At 43.7% G+C, this 22139-nt stretch overlaps 1 long non-coding RNA gene across 1 annotated transcript in view; it reads right to left on the reverse strand.

Moving 5' to 3' along the window:
- Window positions 1-19036, reverse strand: part of LOC145505025 (uncharacterized) — a 50080-nt gene extending 31044 nt beyond the window's left edge. Inside the window, exon 1 of the long non-coding RNA XR_014052719.1 lies at window positions 17730-19036. This is a non-coding gene — a long non-coding RNA (uncharacterized LOC145505025). The remainder of the gene's footprint in view (window positions 1-17729) is intronic.
- Window positions 19037-22139: the final 3103 nt, after the last annotated feature.

The raw sequence follows: 22139 nt of genomic DNA on the forward strand, positions 1-22139 counted from the left end.
ACCTCGGCCACCTAATGTGAAGAGCCGACTCATTGGAAAAGAGCCTGATGCTGGGAAAGATTGAAGGCAGGAGGCGAAGGGGACGACAGAGGATGAGATGGTTGGATGGCTTCACTGACTCAGTGGACGTGAGGACATGAGTTTGAGCAAACTGGGAGATAGTGGAGGAAACGAAAGCCTGGTTTGCTGCAGTCCATGGGGTTGCGAAGTGTTGGACACCATTTAACAACTGAACAACAGACATATTTTGCTAAATATTCCATCTCCTTTTTTGGTTTGGACAGGATGGATCTAATATGAAAATGCAAGTCATTTAAAAGGGAAAATAGAGCAGTCAAGGGTAGTACGATATTCTGGAAAGAATAAGAATGACTTTGCATTTGTGCCTGGCCTGCAAATCTTGGATCCTCTGTCTGTCTATTGTGGGACCTTTTGCATGCTGCCAAATATCTTTATGCCTCCATTTCCACATCTGCAAGATGGGAATAATAAAAACCAATTGGTAGGGTTCTATATGGGCTTCCCTGGTGGTGCAGTGGTTAAGAATCCACTTGCCTATGCAGGAGGCTCATGTTTGATCCCTGGTTTGGGGAGATCCCCTGGAGTAGGAAATGGCAACCCACTCCAGTATTTTTGCCTGGATAATCCCATGGACAGAGGAGCCCATTGGGCTACAGTCCATGAGGTCACAAACTTCAGACACAACAGCAACAAGGGTTCTGTGAGGACTGAAAGATGTCATGAATCATTTGATTATGAGTTATTTCTCCCAGTTGCCCCCATCTTGAAAATTTTGAGAGTAATCTACAGTAAAAAATGGCAGTAAGAGGGTCCAAGAGTCAAATGTTGGAAAATGAACACATTAGTAGGATTATGCTTCCTGGTCCCCTTGTGACTAGAGGTGACCTTGGGTTGTGAATAGAAAAGACAAAGATCCCTTCATGTATTCAATTGCCATGTGAGACCTTCTCAAGCTCTCTTACCTGGAACTGGCTTCTTTGAGGTGGGGCTTCTCTATTAGACTTGTCCCCACAGTGACTTTGATGAGCAAAGCAAAGCTGATTCTTTCTTTTTCTTTTTTAAATTTAGTTTAATTTTAATTTTATTAATTTTTTTATTGCAGTGTTGTTGCTTTACAATGTTATGCTAGTTTCTGCTGCACAGCAAAGTGTTTCAGCTGTGTGTTTCCCTATTTCCCCTCTTTTTTGGATTTCCTTCCCATTTAGGTCACCACAGAGCACTGAGTAGAGCTCCCTGTGCTGTACAGTAGGTGGTCATTAGCTATCTATTTTATACTTGGTATCAATAGTGTATATGTATTAGTCCCAATTTCCCAATTCATCCCACCATCCTCTTCCCCCTTGGTATCCATACGTTTGTTCTCTAAGTCTGTGTCTCTGTTTTTACTTTGTAAATAGATCTTTTACATCTATACCAATTTTTTTTTCAGATTCCATATATATGGTTAATACATGATATTTGCTTTTCTCTCTCTGACTTTCTTCACTCTGTGTGACAGTCTCTAGGTCCATCTACATCTCTGCAAATGACTAGGCTGATTCATTCTGAGAGGGTCTCCAGACCTCATGTTCCCTCTGGCACAGCCCCCAGATGTATGGGAGGGAGGTGACCTTGGGTTCCTGAATGAGATGAGGAGCAAAGCTCTCCCACTGACCCCTGATGGACATGTTGTGTGATCAAGACATGCCCCTTCCACAGACATAAAGAAGACTTTTGGACACAGTGGGGGAAGGAGAGGGTGGGATGAATTGAGAGAGTACATTGAAACGTATGCATTACCATATGTAAAATAGATAGCCGGTAGAAATTTGCTGTATGATGCAGGGAACCCAAACCTGGAGCTCTGTGACAACCTAGAGGGGTGGGATGGGGTGGGAGGTGGGAGGGAGGTTTAAAAGGGAGGAGACATATGTCTACCTATGGCTGATTCATAGCAGAAACCATCACAATATTGTAAAGTAATTACCCTCCAATTAAAAATGGAAAACAAGCCCTTTTGCTGTTTCAGAGTTGAGGATTACATGTTACTTCCATATAACCCAACCCATACCAACTGATAGATGAGGTACAATGATCCCACCTTATAGCTGTGACTCTTCACGTTCAGGGAGGTGACTCACTCAGCTAGCAAGGGAGGCATCCCAAGGACTACACTATTTTTCCTAGTCAATCATCACACTATTTTAAACAGATATATAATTTAGCCAGTATAAACTTTATTAGTTGACTTCCCAAGAAATAGATTTCTCTAAATCAATCTTAATCTGATTCTAAGCCCCGATTTCACATACTAGTGGGAAATTCAGCCTCATTGGTCATTTTTGTATCTCTGCTTTTCCTTCCCTAGATTTTAAAGACTATCCCAGGTATCATTGCTGGAGTACACAGCTTTGGGAGACCTGGTCAACCTCATGGTTACTTCCTAATGCTCTGTGAGGTCTCTGTGCACCTTTAGGGTTTACTAATTAGGAGGCACAGTAAGACGTAGGACTCAGCTCAATCCTGGGTACACCTGTGTCTAGAGGGGTACATCCCCTGACCCTCTCACTGTACTGGGCACTTTCTGATCACCCCCTTCCTCCCTCCCCTTCTTCCTTCCTCCCTGTTTCTTGATTTCCTTCCCTAGTACTTACTCGTTGTTAACTGTAAGCCAGGCCCTAGCCTTTGTGTTGGGGATAGAGAAATGAAACACACAGAAATTCCACAAAACTATCCTCAGGATATTCAGTAGCAGAGAGTCAGAGAGAGACCAACAGCACATGGAATAAATTAATCAAACTGTATCAAAGCTTAGAAGAGTTTGGTGCCACAGAGAAAGCAAAATAGGGGGTGCTGGCGGAGGTCAGGGTGAGCCTCACATTTTGCACAAAGGTAAAATATAAAATAAAAGATAAGATGAACTGGTGGGTATCTGGAAGAAGAGAATCCTTGGCCAAGGGAAGGGGACATGCAGATGCTAAGAGGGTAAAACAGCAGCCTGTAGCGGGCATGAGATGAAGGCACCGGGACGGGTCAAGATCCATCATTTATTGGGAATAAGATGGAATGGGGCTTCCCGGGTGGCACAGTGGTAGTGTATCCACATGCCAATGTAGGAGACACAAGAGATGCAGATTTGATCCCTGGGTCTGGAAGATCCCCTGGAGGGGGAAATGGCAACCCACTCCAGGGTTCTTGCCTGAAAAATTTCATGACAAAGGAGCCTGATGGGCTACAGTCCATGGGATCAGAAAAGAATCGGACATAACTGAGTGACTGAACACACAGTTTTTTATCGGGAGTAAAATGGAAGCTGTGAGACGAATCTGGGCTGAGGAGTGGTGTGATCTGATTTCCATTTAAACAGGGAGAGGGAATGTAGAGGGCAAGAGCTGAGGCGTGGAGACAACTTGAGATAGTATTTCAATAGTCGCTGTCCAGTATTGGGGCAATTCCTTCCTCTGTTCCATGTTTAGGCATCACCCCACCTCCTTCAAAAGTGCTTCCTCCCTTCCTCCCCTTCCTCACTCAGGGAAAGCTTGTTACATGCGTTTGGAGCGAAGACTTTCCCAGAAGACAGAAGGACCTCAACACCTGCAAGCACCTTTGAATTGGGCTGGCCTCTGAAGTTAGGGGACACAGGAATTCAACTGATGATCCTGGCGGGAGAGAGAAAAGTTCAAAGACCAAAACACAACTAGTGCTCATGCTTTCTGAATGTATCATCGCAGCAGCAAAAAACACTAATGATCTCAGTAGATTTCCTGTGCCACAGACACTGTGTTAACGGAGCTTCCCAGGTGGCTCAGTGTTAGAAGAATCTGCCAGCCAATCAGGAAGATCCCTTGGAGGGGGAAATGGCAACCCGCTCCAGTATTCTTGCCTGGAAAATTCCATAGACAGAGGAACCTGGTGTGCTACAGTACATGGGGTTGCAAAGAGTCAGACATGACTGAGCACACATGCTTATGCAATAAAGTAGGTACAAGGTACCTACAGTAAAGAATCTTCCTGCAATGCAGGAGCCACAGTGGGAGACCCGGCTTTGATCTCTGGGTTGGGAAGATCTCCTGGAGAAGGGAATGGCAACCCTCTCCAGTACTCTTGCCTAGGGTTAGGGCCACAGTCCATGGGGTTATAAAACAGTTGGATACAACTGAGCTGCTAAACAACAACAATAGACCCGAAAGGGAAGGAAGAGGAAAGCGTGGAGGTGAGCACCTGTGTGTGGCTGGGAAAGGGACATCTTCGAGCAATTAATGTAGAATTTCTGGGGCTGGGCAGAGGCAAAGGTAAAACATTTCAGATATGGTTGCAGGTAAAGTACAGAATGTCTAGTTACATTTGCCCTTCAGGTAAATAATGGATAAATTTAAAATATATGTTGTAATATTTCATGGGGCATAGGTACACTGAAAATATGATTCATTTTTTCTTGAAAAGCAAATTTAACTGCCCATCCTGCATATTTATCTGCTAAATCTTGCAACTCTAATCTTAGATTGTGTTTGAATGCAGCTGTGGTTGAAAACGACAGCCTGATTCTTCAAAGATGTCTTTATATTGTGTTTTTTTTTAAACATTAGTTTTAATTGAGGGATAATTGCTTTACAATATTGTATTGACTTCTGCCAAACAACAGCGTGAATCAGTCATAAGTATACATATGTCCCCTCCCTCTATTAGCTATCTATTTTAAACATGGTAATGTATGTGTTTCAATGCTGGTCTCTCAACTCATCCCACCCTCTTTTACTCCTGCTGTGTCCAAAATCTGTTCCCTAAGTCTGCATCTCTATTACCACCCTGCAAATAAGTTCAATAGTTCCTTGTATTTTCAATTTAATCTCAGAGTTGGGATACAGTTATTTCATGAAAAAAAAAAATCCCAATGAATTTTTTTTCTCCTGGAACCTCAGATGTGGCATCATAAAGGAAACATTCACACAAGCCTTGTCGACATAAAGGGGAAGTTTCTGATTCAAAAGACCCCGAACCAAGAAAATAAGACTTAAGATGAATGGGAAGTCTCCCTCCTTGTCGTCACCGGCAGAGTCTCCCAAGGCTATTTATTCCAAATGGGTGAGAAGAGCCATTCCTCTGATTGGTCACTATTGTCCACCTATGGGGAAGTCCATTTATAATGTACGTATTTCATAGAACATTTATCCTGTTAGTACTTGGCCTTTAGCACATACGTGTAGTGACTCTCATCTATTACGTGTTCCAACTTCGTGGACTTTCCTTTTCTCCAGTGGAAACTTTTCCAATAGACTTTCTTTGGACTTGTGAAGATCCTCAGTTTGAAGGAAAGACTCCGGTGTGTCTGTCTCCTTAAATTTTTGATACTACAAGAAAAGTGGATTTTTGCATGTCTTGCAGTTTGCTCAGTTTAAATATTTATTGACTACCTTAGAGGTGTGAGCCCCTGGACTTGGGAGACAGGAGGGGGTTGTGGGAAGAGTGCAGCATTTGTATTTTGAAGGATTAGAATTCAAGTCTCAATCCTAAAGGAAATCAATCTTGGCTATTCTTTGGAAGGACTGAGGCTGAAGCTGAAGCTGCAATATTTTGGCCCCTTGATGCGAAGAGCTGACTCATTGGAAAACACCCTGATGCTGGGAAAGATTGAGGGCAAAAGGAAAAGGGAGTGGCAGAGGATGAGGTGGTTAGATATCATGGCTGACTCAATGGACACAAATGTAAGCAAACTCTGAGAGATAGTGGAGGACGGAGGAGCCTGACGTGCTGTAGTCCACGGGGTCACAAAGAGTCAGATATGACTTAGCAACTGAGCAACAACAACAACTTCCCTTTGCCACTATCTTATGTGATATTTATCAGTACTGAATAGGATGTCCATCTGAATCTGAATCCTAATGCTAGTAATGGTAATACAAATACCTATAGCAATATCACACTAAACCAATACCGGTTCTAACACTTGTACCAATATTATTGCAGATGCTGACAGTGACAGTCAGTGCAAAAGCAAACCCCATTCTATTTTGGGAGTATTCAGGGTGCTCCAGAGAAGCAGAACCAAGAGGATGTGTGTATACAGAGAAAATGATTTTAGGGAATTAGCTCACACAATCATGAGTACTGGTGAGTTTGTGCCTGTTGGTTGGGCTGGCAGGCTGAGCCCGAGGGAAAGGCTGATGTTGCCTTTTAAGTCTGAAGGCTGTCCGCTCCCTGTTGCTCAGGGGAGATCAGTCGTTGGTCCAGTCAGGCCTTCAACTGATTGGTGGGGGCCCACCCACATTGTGAGGGGCAATTTACTTTACTCCAAGTTAGCTGATTTAAATATTCATCTCCTCTAAAAACACTCTCGCAGAAACCTTCAGGGTAATGTTTGACCAAATATCTGAGCACCATGGCCCAGCCATGTTGACACATAAGATTGAGCATCACATACTTGTATGGATTCAAAATGTACTAACATCACATTAGTCATGGTAATACCATGAGAAACAAATCCACTGATTGATTGGTTGATTAATCGATTGCAGAAGAGTGGGGGCTGACTGGTCAAGTCTAAAATCTGGAGAGTAGGCCATCAGGGAGAATGTGTTAGAACAATCAGGCAGAAGCTGATGCTACATCCCACAGGTGGGTTTTTTTTCTTCTTCTGAAAATCTTAGTTCTGCTCTTAAGACTTTTCAACTGACTGAGCTAGATAATCTCTTTTACTTAAAGGCAACTGATTATAGGTGTTAATCGCATCTACAAAATAACCTTCTACATCTACAGCAACACTTGACTTAGTGTTTGATTGACACTTGGGTTACTCTAGCCTAGTCAAGTTGACACATAAAACTACCATCACAATCATAAAGCAATAAGCACAGGACTTGGCATAGATTCATGTTCAGTCATTTCTAGCTAGGATGGTAAGAGATGAAAAGGAAAACTGTATATTAATCCCAATATTAAGAATCTTATGATTTAGTAGACAGGATATGGTTAGACTCAAATATTTATATGGCAAGGTAACAAACAGACCAGTAAGTTACATTTTACTAAACTATTAGAAAATATTAGTCACTGTGTAAATGTGGTTTTTTTTAAAGATTTTTTAAAAAATTGAAATATAATAGATTTATAATGTGTTAGTTTCAGGTGTACATAAAAGTGATTCCATTATATGTATATATATATGTATACATATATATATATTCCTTTTCTGATTCATTTCCATTTTAGGTTATGACAAAATGTTGAATATAGTTCTTCGTACTGTATAGTAGGTCCTCGTTGTTTATTTTATATATATGGTAGTATATATCTGTTGATCCCAAATGCCTAATTTATCCCACCCTATCCCTTCCCCTTTGGTAACATAAGTTTGTTTTCTCTGTCTGTGAGTCTGTTTTGTAAATAAGTTCATTTATATCATTTTTTTAGATTCCACATATAAGTGATTTCACGTGACATTTGTCTTAATCTTTAGGCCCATCCATGTTGCTACAAGTGTGCATTATTTCCTTTTTTTTATAGCTGAGTAATCACGTATGTTTTTAATTTCATTTTCTTGGGACTCTGAGACAAATATTGTTATTCACATTTTACAGTAGAGGAAACTGAGTTTCAGGAAGTTTAGGTTATTAATCTATGATCACACAACTAGCAAGTCTAGGAATGAGGGTGTTCGTCTGGGACCAGCCAATAATCTTAGCCAAGATGGTAAGAATGCATCTGATAGAAGGGAAGCAGAGGAAGTGTTCAGAGGAGCTGGAGATGGGAGACTCATGGGGGAGGTGGCACTCAGCCAGGCCTGGGGTCCGAGGAGGACTTTAGAAATTGAGATTGAAAGGCTGAAAAAGAGCAGGGTGATCTACAGGAAGGAACAAAGACCTGGAGAGAGGACACATATGTGGGCACGGGGTCCTCTGTTGGCAGTGTCCCCATCAAGGGGATGTGAGAGAGGAGACAGAATGCATAGACACAGAAAGCCAGTCAGATGCATGACATTTTGGGGTTGAGTAGATTCCTCAGGAAAACCACTTAAGATGCTGAGTTTGGTTTCTAGATTAACAATGCTGCCTCTCTCTTCTCTAGAAGCCCAAGTAAAATCAGGAACCAGGAGTCAGAACTCACTGATGACGCTGTGCTGTGCTCAGTCGTGCCCGACTCTTTGTGACCCCATGGACTGTAACCCACCAGGCTCCTCTGTCTATGGGATTTCCCAGGGAAGAATACTGAAGTGGGTTGCCATTTCCTCCTCCAGGGGATCTTCCTGACCCAGGGATTGAACCTGTGTCTCCTGTATTGCAGGCAAATTTTTACTCACTGAGCCATCAGGGAAGTCCCCACTGTTGATATGGTAAATTAGCGTTAATGGTAATAGTGAGAAGAGAAAGAAGAGAAAAAAGAAAAAAGGTTAGGAAGAAGGAAGGAGCCTTCTGAGAAAGTCACTCTCTTCACAGAGCCTGTAGTTTTTGTGGCTCATTTGTAGGAAAGTGAGCTTACATGCCATGCTCATGTAACTTTTTGGGACACGTTCTCATTGTTTTCTTAAGTCCCTAAACCATAAGGAAAATCATGGAAAAATAGAGGATTTGAATATCTGAAAGCTGCGGGTCCAACCTGGCCGAGACAGTTTTTTGGGTGCAAAATTTATAAAATGCCTTGAAAGTCTTTTCCACAGCATATTCTGTGACTTCACTCAGCTCTGCTTAAATGGTCTATTTTGGTTTTGAGTTCATAAAGCCCCTCTCTCTCCCCGTCGTCTCCCTGCTCAGGTTCACGTCCAGATAAAACAGCTAACTCAAATATGGTATAAAAATATAAGCCCCTTTTAGCCTGCCTTTTCATGCTGTGCCCCAAAGTGTGCCTGGGTGTTGAAAGTGAAAAGGGGTGAGGCTGGGGGGGGGGGGAGGGTGTTTTTCCAGTCTAGGTTATGAGAGTGGGCACTTTCTTGAGCTTGTAGCCAGAGCAATTGCACCCTCGCTGCCGTGGAAACCCTTCAGGAGGATGCCCGCATGCAGTGGTCGGTTGAGAGCTAGAAAACTTGCCAAAGTCAGCAGCTGGAGTAAGTAGAGTAAATCAAGTTAAGAGGGAACGGGACAAGATTTTGGAAAAGGAGAGAATACATGGGTCAAACCATTAACCAGACCTGCAGGGTTAAGATGATGAGATATAAATTGACTGGTATTTCCTGGGTTTAGGAAAGGAAGTCTGAATGGGATTTATATCTGGTCCTCTGGCCCTTGGGGCTCTCTGGTACCTCCCTTCCCTGCCGTCTGCCTGCCCAATGGGCCTCAGGTGTGGGGCATTTCGAGCCGGATGGGGCGCAAGCCAGAAAGCTCTGGGTTTTGCAGCAATAAATACATTTATCCAGCCCGTCATCCTCAATTAGTGCCAGAGCGCCCACAATGCAGGGCTCTTCCTACGAGCTGCAGTGAAGACCACACAAGGTGCCCCAAACTCCCCTTTCTGCTCTTTAAAAGCCTTCTCTCTTCACATCTTGACAGTTGTCTGTGGGGCACGACCCTGCTCCTGTTGGAACCGTGACGTTCAGGTCAGAAGTAATGGCCATGTGGGATTGGTGAGAAGGGGGTTGAGCTTCCAGGCCAGGCTGGAGGTTGGCTTGGAACCCTTCTCCCCTTTCCTGACTCTGATGTTGGTGGGGAAGCTGTGCTCCTGCTCATGTTGTCCCAGAGGTGACCAGGCGTTCATTTACTCATCTGCTTTTTATTGTTTTTGCTTAGCCTTCCAACCATCTTGTGAGAGAGGTAGTAGAAATTATTTGTTCCATCCTACAGATGAGGAAACTGGGGCTCCAAGTGTTTAAGTGGCTCGCCCGTGGCCACATGAGCGTGCCCAGCAAAGGCAGGACCATGAGATTGATGTGCGTGTATGCTAAGATGCTTCAGATGTGTCTGACTCTTTGCAACCCCGTGGACCGTAGCCTGTCAGGCGCCTCTGTTCATGGGATTCTCCAGGCAAGAATACTGGGACGGGTTGCCATGTCCTCCTCCAAGGGATCTTCCTGACCCAGGGATTGAACCCATATCTCTTATGTCTCCTGCACTGGCAGATGTGTTCTTCACTGCTAGCACCACCTGAGAAGCCATGAGGTTGATGAAAGTGAAAGTGAAAGTTGCTCAGAAGGTGTCTGACTCTTTGTGACCCCATGGACTATACAGTCCATGGAATCCTCCAGGCCAGAATACTGGAGTGGGTAGTCTTTCCCTTCTCCAGTGGATCTTCCCAACCCAGGAATTGAACCGGGGTCTCCTGCATTGCAGGCAGATTCTTTACAAACTGAGCTATCAGGGAAGACATGAGGTTGATAGTTATCCCCATTTTATAGATAAAGAAACTGAAGCTCAGGGAGGCTCACAAAGTAGAAGGACACACAGTGAGCAGGAGCTGGAGCTGTCTTAAATACAAGCCTGTCTGACTTCACAGTATCACTGAACTCTTATCTGCTCTGAAGTCTTCTTCTCCCCACTCTTGTCCCTGTTGAGATCCTGAGAAAATGCCTGATGGGGCCTCAAGAATTGAGGATTACAACTGCTGCCTCCCTCCCCCTCCTACATAGATTGTTCTGGACTCTCCTCACAATCAGACTGTCCATTTATTCATCCATCCATCCTTCAGTCCATCCAGCCATTCAAACAATCACCAAGTACTCATTGTGTCAGGATGAGATCTGGGTGCCGCGGACACACCCGTGAATGAGCTATAAACCCAGGAATCATCCTCAATTCCTATTGTTTCTTACTTTCCACATGTCCACATCTTGGGCTTCCCTGGTGGTCAGTGGTTAAGAATCCACCTGCAGTGCAGAGGACACTGGTTCGATCCCTGGTCCAGGAAGATCCCACACGTTGAGGAGCAGCTTGGCCCGTGCACCACAAAGCCCGTGAGCCACAATGACTGACCCCCATATGCTGCAACTATTGAAGCCCATGCCTAGAGCCTCTGCTTCCCAACAAGAGAAGCCACCACAATGAGAAGCCTGCACGCTGCAACCAGAGAGTAGCCCCTGCTGGCTGCATCTAGAGAAAGCTTGCCCAGCAACGAAGACCCAGCACAGCCAAATAAATAAATAAAATCAGTGTCTCCACATCTGAGTCCATTACTGATCCTGTAAACCTCACCTTCAGTCAGGAAACCATTCCCTTCTCTCCTTTCCATGGCTCTGTCCTATCTCAAAATCTTATCATATAAGCGATCACCCTCTGTGTGTTTTTTTTTCCCCCTGTGTCCACCAGTCCATTCCCTACAAAGCAGTAAGAGTGGGTTTTTAAAAAGCTAGAACAGATCACTTCACTCCCGTGAATCCACTCTCCCAATGACTTTTCACTGTACTCAGAAAAAAGAGACTCCTTATCATCATGGGTAAGACCTTTTATAATCTGGTCTCATCTCCTACCAGTGCTCATTCTCTCCCTCCTTGAGCTCCAGCCAAGCTAGTTCTGCTTCTGTCCTTCACACACCTCATTTCTGCCTCAGAGCCTTGGCCCAGGTACCCCCCTGCCTACATGGCCATGGCCTGGGGCTGGCTCCTTCCTTGTCTTCCTGTCTCAGCTCTAGTGTAGAAAGAAAGAAAATGAAGTCACTCAGTCATGTCCAGCTCTTTGCAACCTCATGGACTGTAGCCTACCAGGCTCCTCCATCCATGGAATTTTCTAGGCAAGAGTACTGGAGTGGGTGGCCATTTCCTTCTCCAGGGAATCTTCCCGACCCAGGGATTGAACCTGGGTCTCCCGCATGGCAGGCAGATACTTTACCATCTGAGCCACCAGGGAAGTAGAAGTGCTCTCTGGTATCCTGGCTAAAAAAGCCAGCCCATCTTCCTCCACCTCATTTCTCTATTCTGGCATCATTCATCACTCTCTAGTATCCTTTGTAACTTGTTTATTTTCTTTCTCTGCCCATTAGAATTCAACCCCATGAGGCCAGGAACCAAGCCTCTGTCCTTCACTGCTGTGTTCTCAACACTTCAAACAGTGCTTGTGTGAGGCAGGCACTTGGCAAATGTTTGTTGAACAAACAAGATGGGCAGACACAGCCCCTGCCTCTACAGAGCTTATAATCTAGCTGGAGACATGAAAAAATGTTAAGAATTTATTAATACTACCAGATACTTAAGGACGCATGTGATTTCAGAATCCCTGATTCTGATTGCTGTTTTCAGCAACTGCCCTTTATCTCTGTGGTCCATGCTGGCTCCAAGCCTCCTTTATCCACATTTTGGGGGTGGGGGTGGGGAGAGAGATCTGAGCACAGCTGTTCAACAAATGTTTTGATTGGTCAGTCACTGGAAGAGACTTCTGGGGGTGATAAAATTTAGAATGAAGACTTCTGTTCTGCCTGTTCTGCAGGAAATTAAAGACCTGAACCTTGGCATCTTTTGTGGGTTTGCACCTCAGAGTCCTTGTTTGGCCCTCTGGGGTATTGCAGAGTATACCTGATGTCTTTTTTCCTTTCTAACTAAAATATGTTCATTTCTAATAGTTTGTAATTCACAGCCAAGCATGCAGAAGAATATAAAATTACCTAAAATCCCATCCATCAGAGATAAAGGCTATTAATACGTTGGTGTTTTTTCCCAGCTTGTGTTTTTGTTATGCAGTATTAAGAGCCAGTCTGCCAATGCAGGGGACGCATGAGACCATGCAGGTTTGATCCCTGGGTCGGGAAGATTCCTGGAGAAGGAAATGGCAGTCCACTCCAGTGGATTGCCTGGGAAATCCCATGAGCAGAGGAGCCTGGAGGGCTACAGTCCATGGGGTCGCAAAAGAGTCGGGCTCGACTGAGTGAGTGAGCCCGACGCATAGAAATCCATCCATTTCAATCCGCCGGTCTAGACTTTTTCACAAGTTTGAGATCATGGAATATGTACAAAGTAGCATGTTCAGGGAATAGGAAGATCAATGAGGAGACTGAATGAGGGCCATGGATGGGCAGGACCTGGCTCCTGGGAGCCCTATACGGCACTACGAGAAGGCTGACTTTTATGCTCAATGTGATGGGAAGGCATTGGAGAATTTTAAGAAAAGGAATACCATGTTGCGGCTCACATGTTAGTCAGCCCACTCCTACACTCTCCCCACGCTAGAGGCAGGCGGGAAATTAGGAGGCTGTGTGAGTGATCCCGGTGGGTGCAGAATAGCAAGATGGACAGAAGTAGAAAGGTATAGAGGACTTGCTGCTAGATCAGAAACTGGGATGTGAAAGAAAGGGAGGGATTCTTTGTCAGTGAGCACATATGTATAAGACTTTCACATAATGATGCTCTGGGTATCCTATTTTAAGGTTTGCATCTGATTTAGGATACATTCAGAGACATTAGAACGGCTTTACAAACTTAACAGACAAGGCTATAAACTGACATATGATATATTGCTGTGATTAACTGCTTTCATAAGAAGAGCTGATGACTGTTTGATCACTTCATTTTAAGGAGGGGGAGGTGCCTAGGTGTCAGTAAGTTTCCTTCTGTGCAAACAAGAATGATTAACTTCAATTATGGCTGCCTTTGGAGAACTGTGCAGGCCTTTTAGTGTGATTCAAAGTTATTTCATTTAGACATTTTGGAAAAACATACATCTCTATTCATAGCAATAGTTACTGTTCTGATTTATAAGTCCTGCTCCACTGTAAATCATTCAAAACTCAAAAATTAAATTTTATGGCATAACACTTTGATGGCTCCATGCCTGAGCAAAGGGCAGGAGGAATGCAATTTTTCTTACTGCCAATTATGATTGGACTTCTTTACATTATGTCTTTTTTTTTAAATAGAGCAGATGGTTCAAGTCATATATATATATATATATATATATATATATATATATATATATGATACACTAATACTCTGTTAAGAAGTATTCACAATTTGACTTGAAAAAAATGGTATGCCTTTCATCATTAGTTCAATCTTATTTAGGTCAAGAATTATGTATCCCAAGCATACTAAAATTTTAATATAAATTCCCATGTCTAAAGCATAGATGGATGTCTGTGGGGCTTGGCTGTTTAATTGCCTTGGGTGCAAACATGAATTATTCAGTTAAACCCACATGAGCAGGAGTGGGTCTTTACACAAATGTGCTTGCTCTTTCTGACATTGCTCAATTCTCTTTTCATATGTTCTCCCCCCCTGCCCCCCAGGAAGACGGGATTAGTTTGGTTTCCTTATTTGGGGAAAGGAAGGAAGTGCATCTATTGAGTGACTACTGTGCTCTGGGCCCTGGCGTGCTCTAACGCACATTCACTGGGTCTCCTCTATGGTCCTTCACAGTCTTGGGGTTCTTCTGAAAATTAATTTATTTTTAATTGAAGGATAACTGCTTTCCAATATTGTGTTGGTTTCTGCTATACATCCACATGAATCCACCCTAGGCATACATATGTCCCCTCCTTCTTGGACCTCCCTCCCACCTCCCACTCCCTCCCAACCCTCTAGGTGGTTACAGAACACCAGGTTTGAGTTCCCTGTAAGGTACAGCAAGTTCCTCCTCGCCAACGCCCCTATCTGTTTTACACATGGTAATGTATGGGTGTCAGTGCTACTTTCTCCATTCATTCCACCCTCTCCTTCCCCTACTGTGCCCACAAGTCTATTCATTATTCCTGCATCACTGTTGCTGCCCTGCAAATAGGTTCAGCAGAACCATCTGTCCAGATTCCATGTATATGCGTTGTGCCATATTTGTTTTTCTCTTTCTGACTTCCTTGTATAATAGGCTCTAGGTTCATCCACCTCATGAGCACTGACTCAAACGTGTTCCCTTTTATGGCTGAGTAATATTCACAGTCTCAGTTTTACAGATGATAACACAGAATCAAAGAGGCTCAGAAACTTACAAAGCATCACACAAGTTCTAAGTCATAGAGTCAGGATTTGAACTCACTGTTTTGTGCCACACTGTGCTATTTCCTCCTCATCACGGTGAAAAATGAAATGCATCCATTGTGTTCTCACCGTCGGTTTGACACCAACACATGTTCCTGCTGTTTGGCCTGACAGAGAGCATCTGAGGATTTCTCCCTTGAAGAGTTTTTGTGCTGTTATATATTTTTAAAGTCCTACAGGACTATTTTATTTTGTTTTTCCTTATCTTATTTTATGTCTGTTTATTTACTTGACTGTGCCTGGGTTCAGCTGTGGCACCAAACTCTTAGTTGTGGCAGGTAGGATCTAGTTCCCCGACCAGGGATTGAACCTGGGCCCCTGCCGTAAGAGTGTGGGTTCTTAGCCACTGGGACACCAAGGAGGTCCCTCACGCTGTTATTTGGTCTCCAATTACTTAAAAGAAAGAAATGGAGATCTGGGAACAACAACAAAAAGAAAACAGATGATTTAATAAGAATTCACCAAGCAAGTTCTGGGCACTATGCTAGTTGCCGAGGAAGGATTCCCAGGGGTGAGTCAAACGGTTCTGAACAATCTCTTCTCCAGGAGCTGGTCAGAGAGAGCGCTGACTGCACACAGTCCAGTGATTCCGTGACGCAGGCTGGGCGCAAGAAGCAGGCGGCAGTTGGTGCTGTCACGGTTGGGGAAGGGTGCCTATGGAGGATGTAGCATTCAGACTGGGCTTTGAAGCTGGCTTCCCTTACAGCTCAGTTGGTCAAGAATCTGCCTGCAATGTAGGAGACCCCGGTTTGATTCCTTGGTTGGGAAGATCCCCTGGAGAAGGGATAGGCTACCCACTCCAGTATTCTTGGGCTTCCCTTGTGGCTCAGCTAGTAAAGAATCCGCCTGCAACGTGGGAGACCTGGGTTCGATCCGTGGGTTTTGAAGATCCCCTGGAGAAGGGAAAGGCTACCCACTTCCAGTATTCCGGCCTGGAGAATTCCATGGGCAGTGTAGACCGTGGGGTTGCAAAGAGTCAGACATGACTGAGTGACTTTCACTTTCACTTTCTTCCAATAGTCAGAGCAAGCTGGACGAGATTCTAGGCTCAGGGACCAGCATGAGGTTGCCTTGCCCCTGAGAGGTCAAGAGGCATGTGTTCCAGGCTCTTGCCCAAGGAGAATTTTCTGGCAGGCCCTTGTCTTAGAACAGAAGGCAACCAGAGCCTGGGTCAGGATTGGAATTCTGTCCTGAGTGGACACAGGTTTCTGGTGAAGCAAGTTCACCTGCTGAGCCTTTAGGGCAGCTGCAAGGAGAGCCTGGGCTCTGGGCTAGGGCTGAGCCAGAGACCCAGGGAATGGTATCCGTTTACTGGGCCCTGACCATGTGCAGATGGTTCTACTGTCTGGTGGCTTACAGCCACTGCTAGATCTTTTGTGGGAAAAGATTTATGTAAATCTCCATTCCATGTTGATACCGATAGCATTAAGATAACTCTCATCCTGAAAAGTGAAGGGTATGTGTGTGCTAAGTTGCTTCAGTCGTGTCCGGCTCTTTGTGACCCTATGGACTGTAGCCTGTCAGGTTCCTCTGTCCATGGGATTCTCCAGGCAAGAATACTGGAGTGGGTTGTGGGTTGCCATGCCCTCCTCCAGGGAATCTTCCCCACCCAGGGATCAAACCTGAGTCTCTTACATCTGCTGTATTGGCAGTTTAGTTCTTTACCACTAGCACCACCTGGGAAGCCCTATAAAGTAAAGGGACTTGAAAGTCAAAACAAACAAACAAACAAAAAAACCCAACTGTCGTCCTCATCACCAAGAACATACATACTTTATGTTGTATAACAGTTAACAATTTGTACTTCCCGTCTGGACATTAGTCACCTGAAGCCAGCCATGTGTTCATGAAGACTTCTCTGAGGCACCCATATATCCCTTTATATACAATCTTCTTTTTAAAAATTTGTATTAATAGTTGATTTATAATGTGTTAGTTTCTGGTGTACAGCAAAGTGATTCAGTTATATATATATATAAAATGGCAACCCACTTCAGTGTTCTTGCCTGGAGAATCCCATGGACAGAGGAGGCTGGCAGGCTACAGTCCATGGAGTCACAAGAGTCAGACACAACTTAGTGACTAAACCACTAAGGCTTAGTGACTAAGCCTTTTTGTTTCATAGACATGTTGTTTGTGTCATGTTTTAGATTCCACATATAAGTGATATCGTGTATTTGTCTTCTCTGTCTGACTTACTTCACCACCATGCACATGTATATACTCTTTTTCATATTATTTTCCATTATTGTTTATTACAGTATATTGTTTATTACAAGATATAGTTCCCTGTGCTAGACTGTAGGACCCTGTCGTTTATCCATTCTATATATAATAGTTTGCATCGGTCAATCCCAAGCTCCCAATCCTGCTCTCTCCCACCTCTTTCCCCTCGGCAATCACAAGTCTGTTCTCTATAACCATAAGCCTTTTTGTTTTATTCATATGTCGTTTGTGTCATGTTTTAGATTCCACATATAGGTGATATCATGTATTTGTCTTTCTCTGTCTGACTTACTTCACTTAATAAGACACTCTCTAGGTCTATCCATGTTGCTGAAAATGACATATTTCATTCTTTTTTGTGGCTGAGTAGTGCAATCTTATTTTTTCAAGAAAGGATTTATAAAGATTAGACAATATTTCTAGAGAGAATAAGCTTGGAATGAAATGGGACAATTAGGCAAAAAGCAAAAAGAAGAAAAGAAGATGGCACCATGAATGGGGTTAGTATGGAAAAGAAATGGCGTAATAACCTATGTTTATGTGAGGCAAAAAGCTACAAGTTGGGGACTAGATTTTTGGCAGTGGGGGCTACAGTTTCCTCTGGTTGGTTATTTAATATGATGCTTACCTCTGTTAATGTTATTTCGCATGTATGTGTCTCCTCTCCTGACTGGGCACTCCTCGTGGGCAGGGTCCATGGTGGTTTCACCTTCATATGCAGTGTTTTATACATTAAAGTAATTGAATGAAACAGATGACTAGTGGAATAAAGAAGAGATTTTGGCAACCCAAATAGAGTTGTTCCCATTTTACAGATGAGCAAGAGAAGGAGTGGATGCAGATCAGAAATAATGCCCTTGGGCTCCTATTTCAATTCAGTGCTGGATCTCCTGGATCCCGATGCTCCTTTTTTGTCCTCATTCAGCCTTCCAATTCTGCAGACGTGGAGGAATGAGGTGCTATTCAGACAAGGCTGAGGAACTTTCGCCCACGTCTGCCTTTGGCTGAAACATGCATCATGGGACACGCGGCCCTTTGATATTTTCATTTCCTTTTTGGTGTTTCTTTTCTCAGAACTGAGAAGTTGGTTTCTCCCAGCCTTTGTTCTTTGTCCACGATCACATCATTGCCTAATAGCTTTTGGTCAATGACCATCGTACCAAATAGCAAACGTAAAGAGGGAGTATCAGTAGGTCTGTGAATCATGTGGGATTTCGGCAGAGAGTCTGCTAAGAACTCATATCACCGAGCCCTGCAAACCATTAAGGCTCCCTGGTGTAGTTATTATCTTTTAAGTCAGTCTTTGGAACCTACTTTGTCTTCAATGACCAAAATCACCCTTACAGAATAAGTGTCTTGACAAAACAGCTTGTGGCAGCTGAATTTTGCAAATACTCTCAGCCTCCATGTTTGATTCTTCCAAGAAAATATCTGGACTCTGGGCTGAAGACTCAAAAGTTATTTTCCATGAGCAGAAAACATGATGGAACTTTTAACCTTTGCTTTATACATTCCAAGCAAGGAGTACATCCGTCCTTTTGTATTCTTAATGCAAAGGAAGTATTTATTTTATGGGGACTATTAAATGGGTTTCCTACGCAAGTGCTTTCTAGAACACAGACCATGTATGTTACATAAAACAGACATACTTCCATCCCGGGGGAATCTCTGTTCTTCTTGCTTTTCTTCTCACTTCTTGGAGCTTTGATCTTGATGGAGTGATGCTTTTGCCTCTGGCTGGAAGATTCATAAATCTGAGAGGAGGAAGAGGTTGACTTCTTGACTCTCTTCTCTCTTGGAGACTCATGCTCGATTTATCAAAGGTCTCATCTGTGAGAACACGCCTGTAACACCTCAGCATCCTTATAAGATTTCTGTGAGATTTTTTCCCTCTGCCCTTTTGGTTTTTAAAGGCTGATGTGGCTTCTGGTATGTGAGAGATTTGTGAAGTTAATGGGATACTTCTAGGAGATTTAAGCTTTTGCCAGAGAGTGGAATTGTGAGGTAATAGTAGGCTGTACTTTGGCCACTGGAGACACTTAGGCTAAGAAGGGTTGGGGTAAATGCCTTTGTTTTCTGTATCAGGAAGATAGCTTTCAGATAGTTGCCTAAGGAATCCCTAGACTCTTGACTCTGGAATTTTACCTTTGAGTTTAAAACATTTCTCATGAAGTCCATTGATGTTCAGAGTGCTGCAATTAATAGTAAACAAGTTTTGTTGTTGTTGTTGTTGAACTTGCATTTTTCTGAAGCATATCAGTAAAATTCTCCTAAGTCAGACAGTGAGCAGAAACACTCTAGCTTTCTCTCCCCTCTTGTTTTAGTCCATTGGGTCGCAAAGAGTTGGACACGACTTAGCAACTAAACAACAACACTTTGGTTTCACTGAACTTTCCCTTCTCCTAGGCCTAGAGGTTCATCTGCTCGACTTAGCCTGGCTTTAGTGTCTTCTTGATTCTGCACTAATGCTGAGCCAAGATGCTGAAGCATGGTATCGAGGGAAGAGTTTTGATGTCAGACAATTTGGGTCTCCATTCTGAATAGTCACTTCCTAGCTTTGTAGTTTTGAATATGTTATTTAATCCTTCAGGTTTCCTATTTGCAAAAGGGGGCTAATAATTCTGACTTGGTTGGTTCACTGTATGGATTAAATGAGATATTAATAGCACATGAAAGCATCAATACATGGTAGACACTTGATGAATACCATTATTTTGCTTTCTATGAATTGAAGGAAATGTTTGAATCAGAGGAAGGGCATCATCGGTTTTGTGTGGCCACCCTGTTGAGTGTGTTTTGGAGGGATATATTAGTTATCTAATGCTATGTAACAAATGATCAGTTAGTGGGTTAAAACAATATACATTTATCACGTCACAGCTTCTGTGTATCAGAAATCCAAGCACAACTTAGCTGGGTCCTCAGGGTCTCTTTTGAGGCTGCAATAAATGTTGGGGCTTGGATCTCATCTGAAAGCTCAGCTGGGGAAAGATGTACTTTCAAAAACATGTGATTGTTAGTAGGACTCAGTTCTTTGCAGGAGGTTGGACTTAGGACCTCAGTTCCATGCTGGGTTTTGGCTGAAAACCATTCTCAATTCTTTGAGACTTGGAGATTTTATGGCGGGGGTGGGTGGTGAGAAACAATAAGTTTAGTCTCAGTCATATGTTTTAGGGGTCTTCTTTGGTAGCTCAGCTGGTAAAGAATCTGCCTGCAATGCAGGAGACCCCAGTTGGATTCCTGGGTCAGAAAGAGCCCCTGGAGAAGGGATAGGTTACCCACTCCAGTCCAGGAGTTGGTGAAGGACAGGGAAGCCTGTTGTGCTGCAGTCCATGGAGTTGCAAAGAGTTGGACACAACTCAGCCACTGAACAACAACACCACCACTCCAGTATTTTTGGGCTTCCCTGTGGCTCAGATGGCAAAGAATCTGCTTGCAATGTGGGAGACCTGGGTTCGATCCCTGTGTTGGGAAGATCCCCTGGAGGAGGGCATGGCAACCTACTCCAGTATTCTTATTTTATTCTTGCCTGGAGAATTCCCATGGACAGAGAAGTCTAGTAGGCTATGGTCCATTGGGTCACAAAAAAAGTTGGACATGACTGAGCGACTAAGCATTGCACAGAGTATATTTTAGAGATGTTCCTCTCATCTTTGCTGCAGGGTTGGTTTGGTCAGCCTGGGGTTCTCTCCTGTTCTGATTGCATTTTGTGCAGAATCCCAAGGTATAAACCAATGAAAAATGGAGTCACTCTGGTTCAATCTAGGATGGTATGCATGGGAGTGAAGTCTATTGAGGTCCCCTTCCCTCTGCAGAAATTCCTTAGGGACCATATTGGTTTAAAGTTTGAATATACTGACTTGGAATTTTAGCCACTCCTTTTCTTACCAATATGGGATAAATATGTGTGTGTGTGTGTGTGCGCACGCGCACGTGCTCAGGCGTGTCTAACTCTTTGTAACCCCATGAACTGTAGCCTACCAGGCTACTCTGTCCATATGATTCTCCAGGCAGGAATACTGGAGTGAATTGTCATTCCCTTCTCTAGGGCATGTTCCCGACCCAGGGATTGAATCTGCATCTCCTGTAACTCCTGGATATAAATACATGTTTTTAAAATAGTACAGGGACTTGCCTGGTGGTCCAGTGGTTAAGAATCCACCTTGCAATGCAGGGGACACTGGTTTGATCCCTGGTTGGGAAACTGAGATCTCAGATGCTGTGGAGATGGGCCCGCACCCTGCAACTACTGAGCCCAGGGACCATGTGTGTCACAACTAGAGAGCCCGAGTGCAGCAAGTAGTGTCTGTGCACCACAGCGAAAGATCCCACGTGATGCAACAAAGATGCTGTATGCTGCAGCTAAGACCTGACACAGCCAAATAAATAAGTAAATATTAAAAAATGAAAATAGTACCTAAGCAAGGGATAGTACAAAACTTCATAAGGTCTTGTAAAATCTGCAAGTGTTGAGATTTGCAAGGTACAACACAGCCTTTTCTCTTCCCTATGTAGAGCCTAGTGGCAAATGAGTCTCAGTTCATGTGACCTTGAATATCTCCATCTCTGCATTACTCCTGTGACCCTAAGGAGAACCTGTGTGCCTGGAGAGGAGATTTGGAGCCATGGCTCCCCCTCTCTGGACCTTGCTTGTGATTCTTCTATCCACCTTTATCATTAGTTCCTCAGTTCATCTTTTGCATAAAGATTCTTAAACTCATCAGATAGCTCTGGTGGATAGAAATCATTCTCCTTTTATTATTATAGTGTTGTTGTTTTTGTTATTCAGTCAGTAAGTCTTGTTTGACTCTGCAACCTCATGGACTGCAGCATGCCAGTCTCCTCTGTCCTCCACTATCTCCTGGAGTTTGCTCAGGTTCATGTCCACTGAGTCAGTGATGCTGTCCAACCATCTCATCCTCTGCCATCCCCTTCTCGTTTTGCTTTCAATCTTTCCCAGCATCAGAGTCTTTTCCAATGAGTCAGCTCTTTGCATCAAGTGGCCAAAGTATTGGAGCTTCAGCATCAGACTTTCCAA

Source organism: Giraffa tippelskirchi, chromosome 1 (genome assembly GCF_054371585.1).
Source record: "Giraffa tippelskirchi isolate mGirTip1 chromosome 1, T2T-mGirTip1v1.2.pri, whole genome shotgun sequence".
NCBI classification, from domain to species: Eukaryota; Metazoa; Chordata; class Mammalia; order Artiodactyla; family Giraffidae; genus Giraffa; species Giraffa tippelskirchi.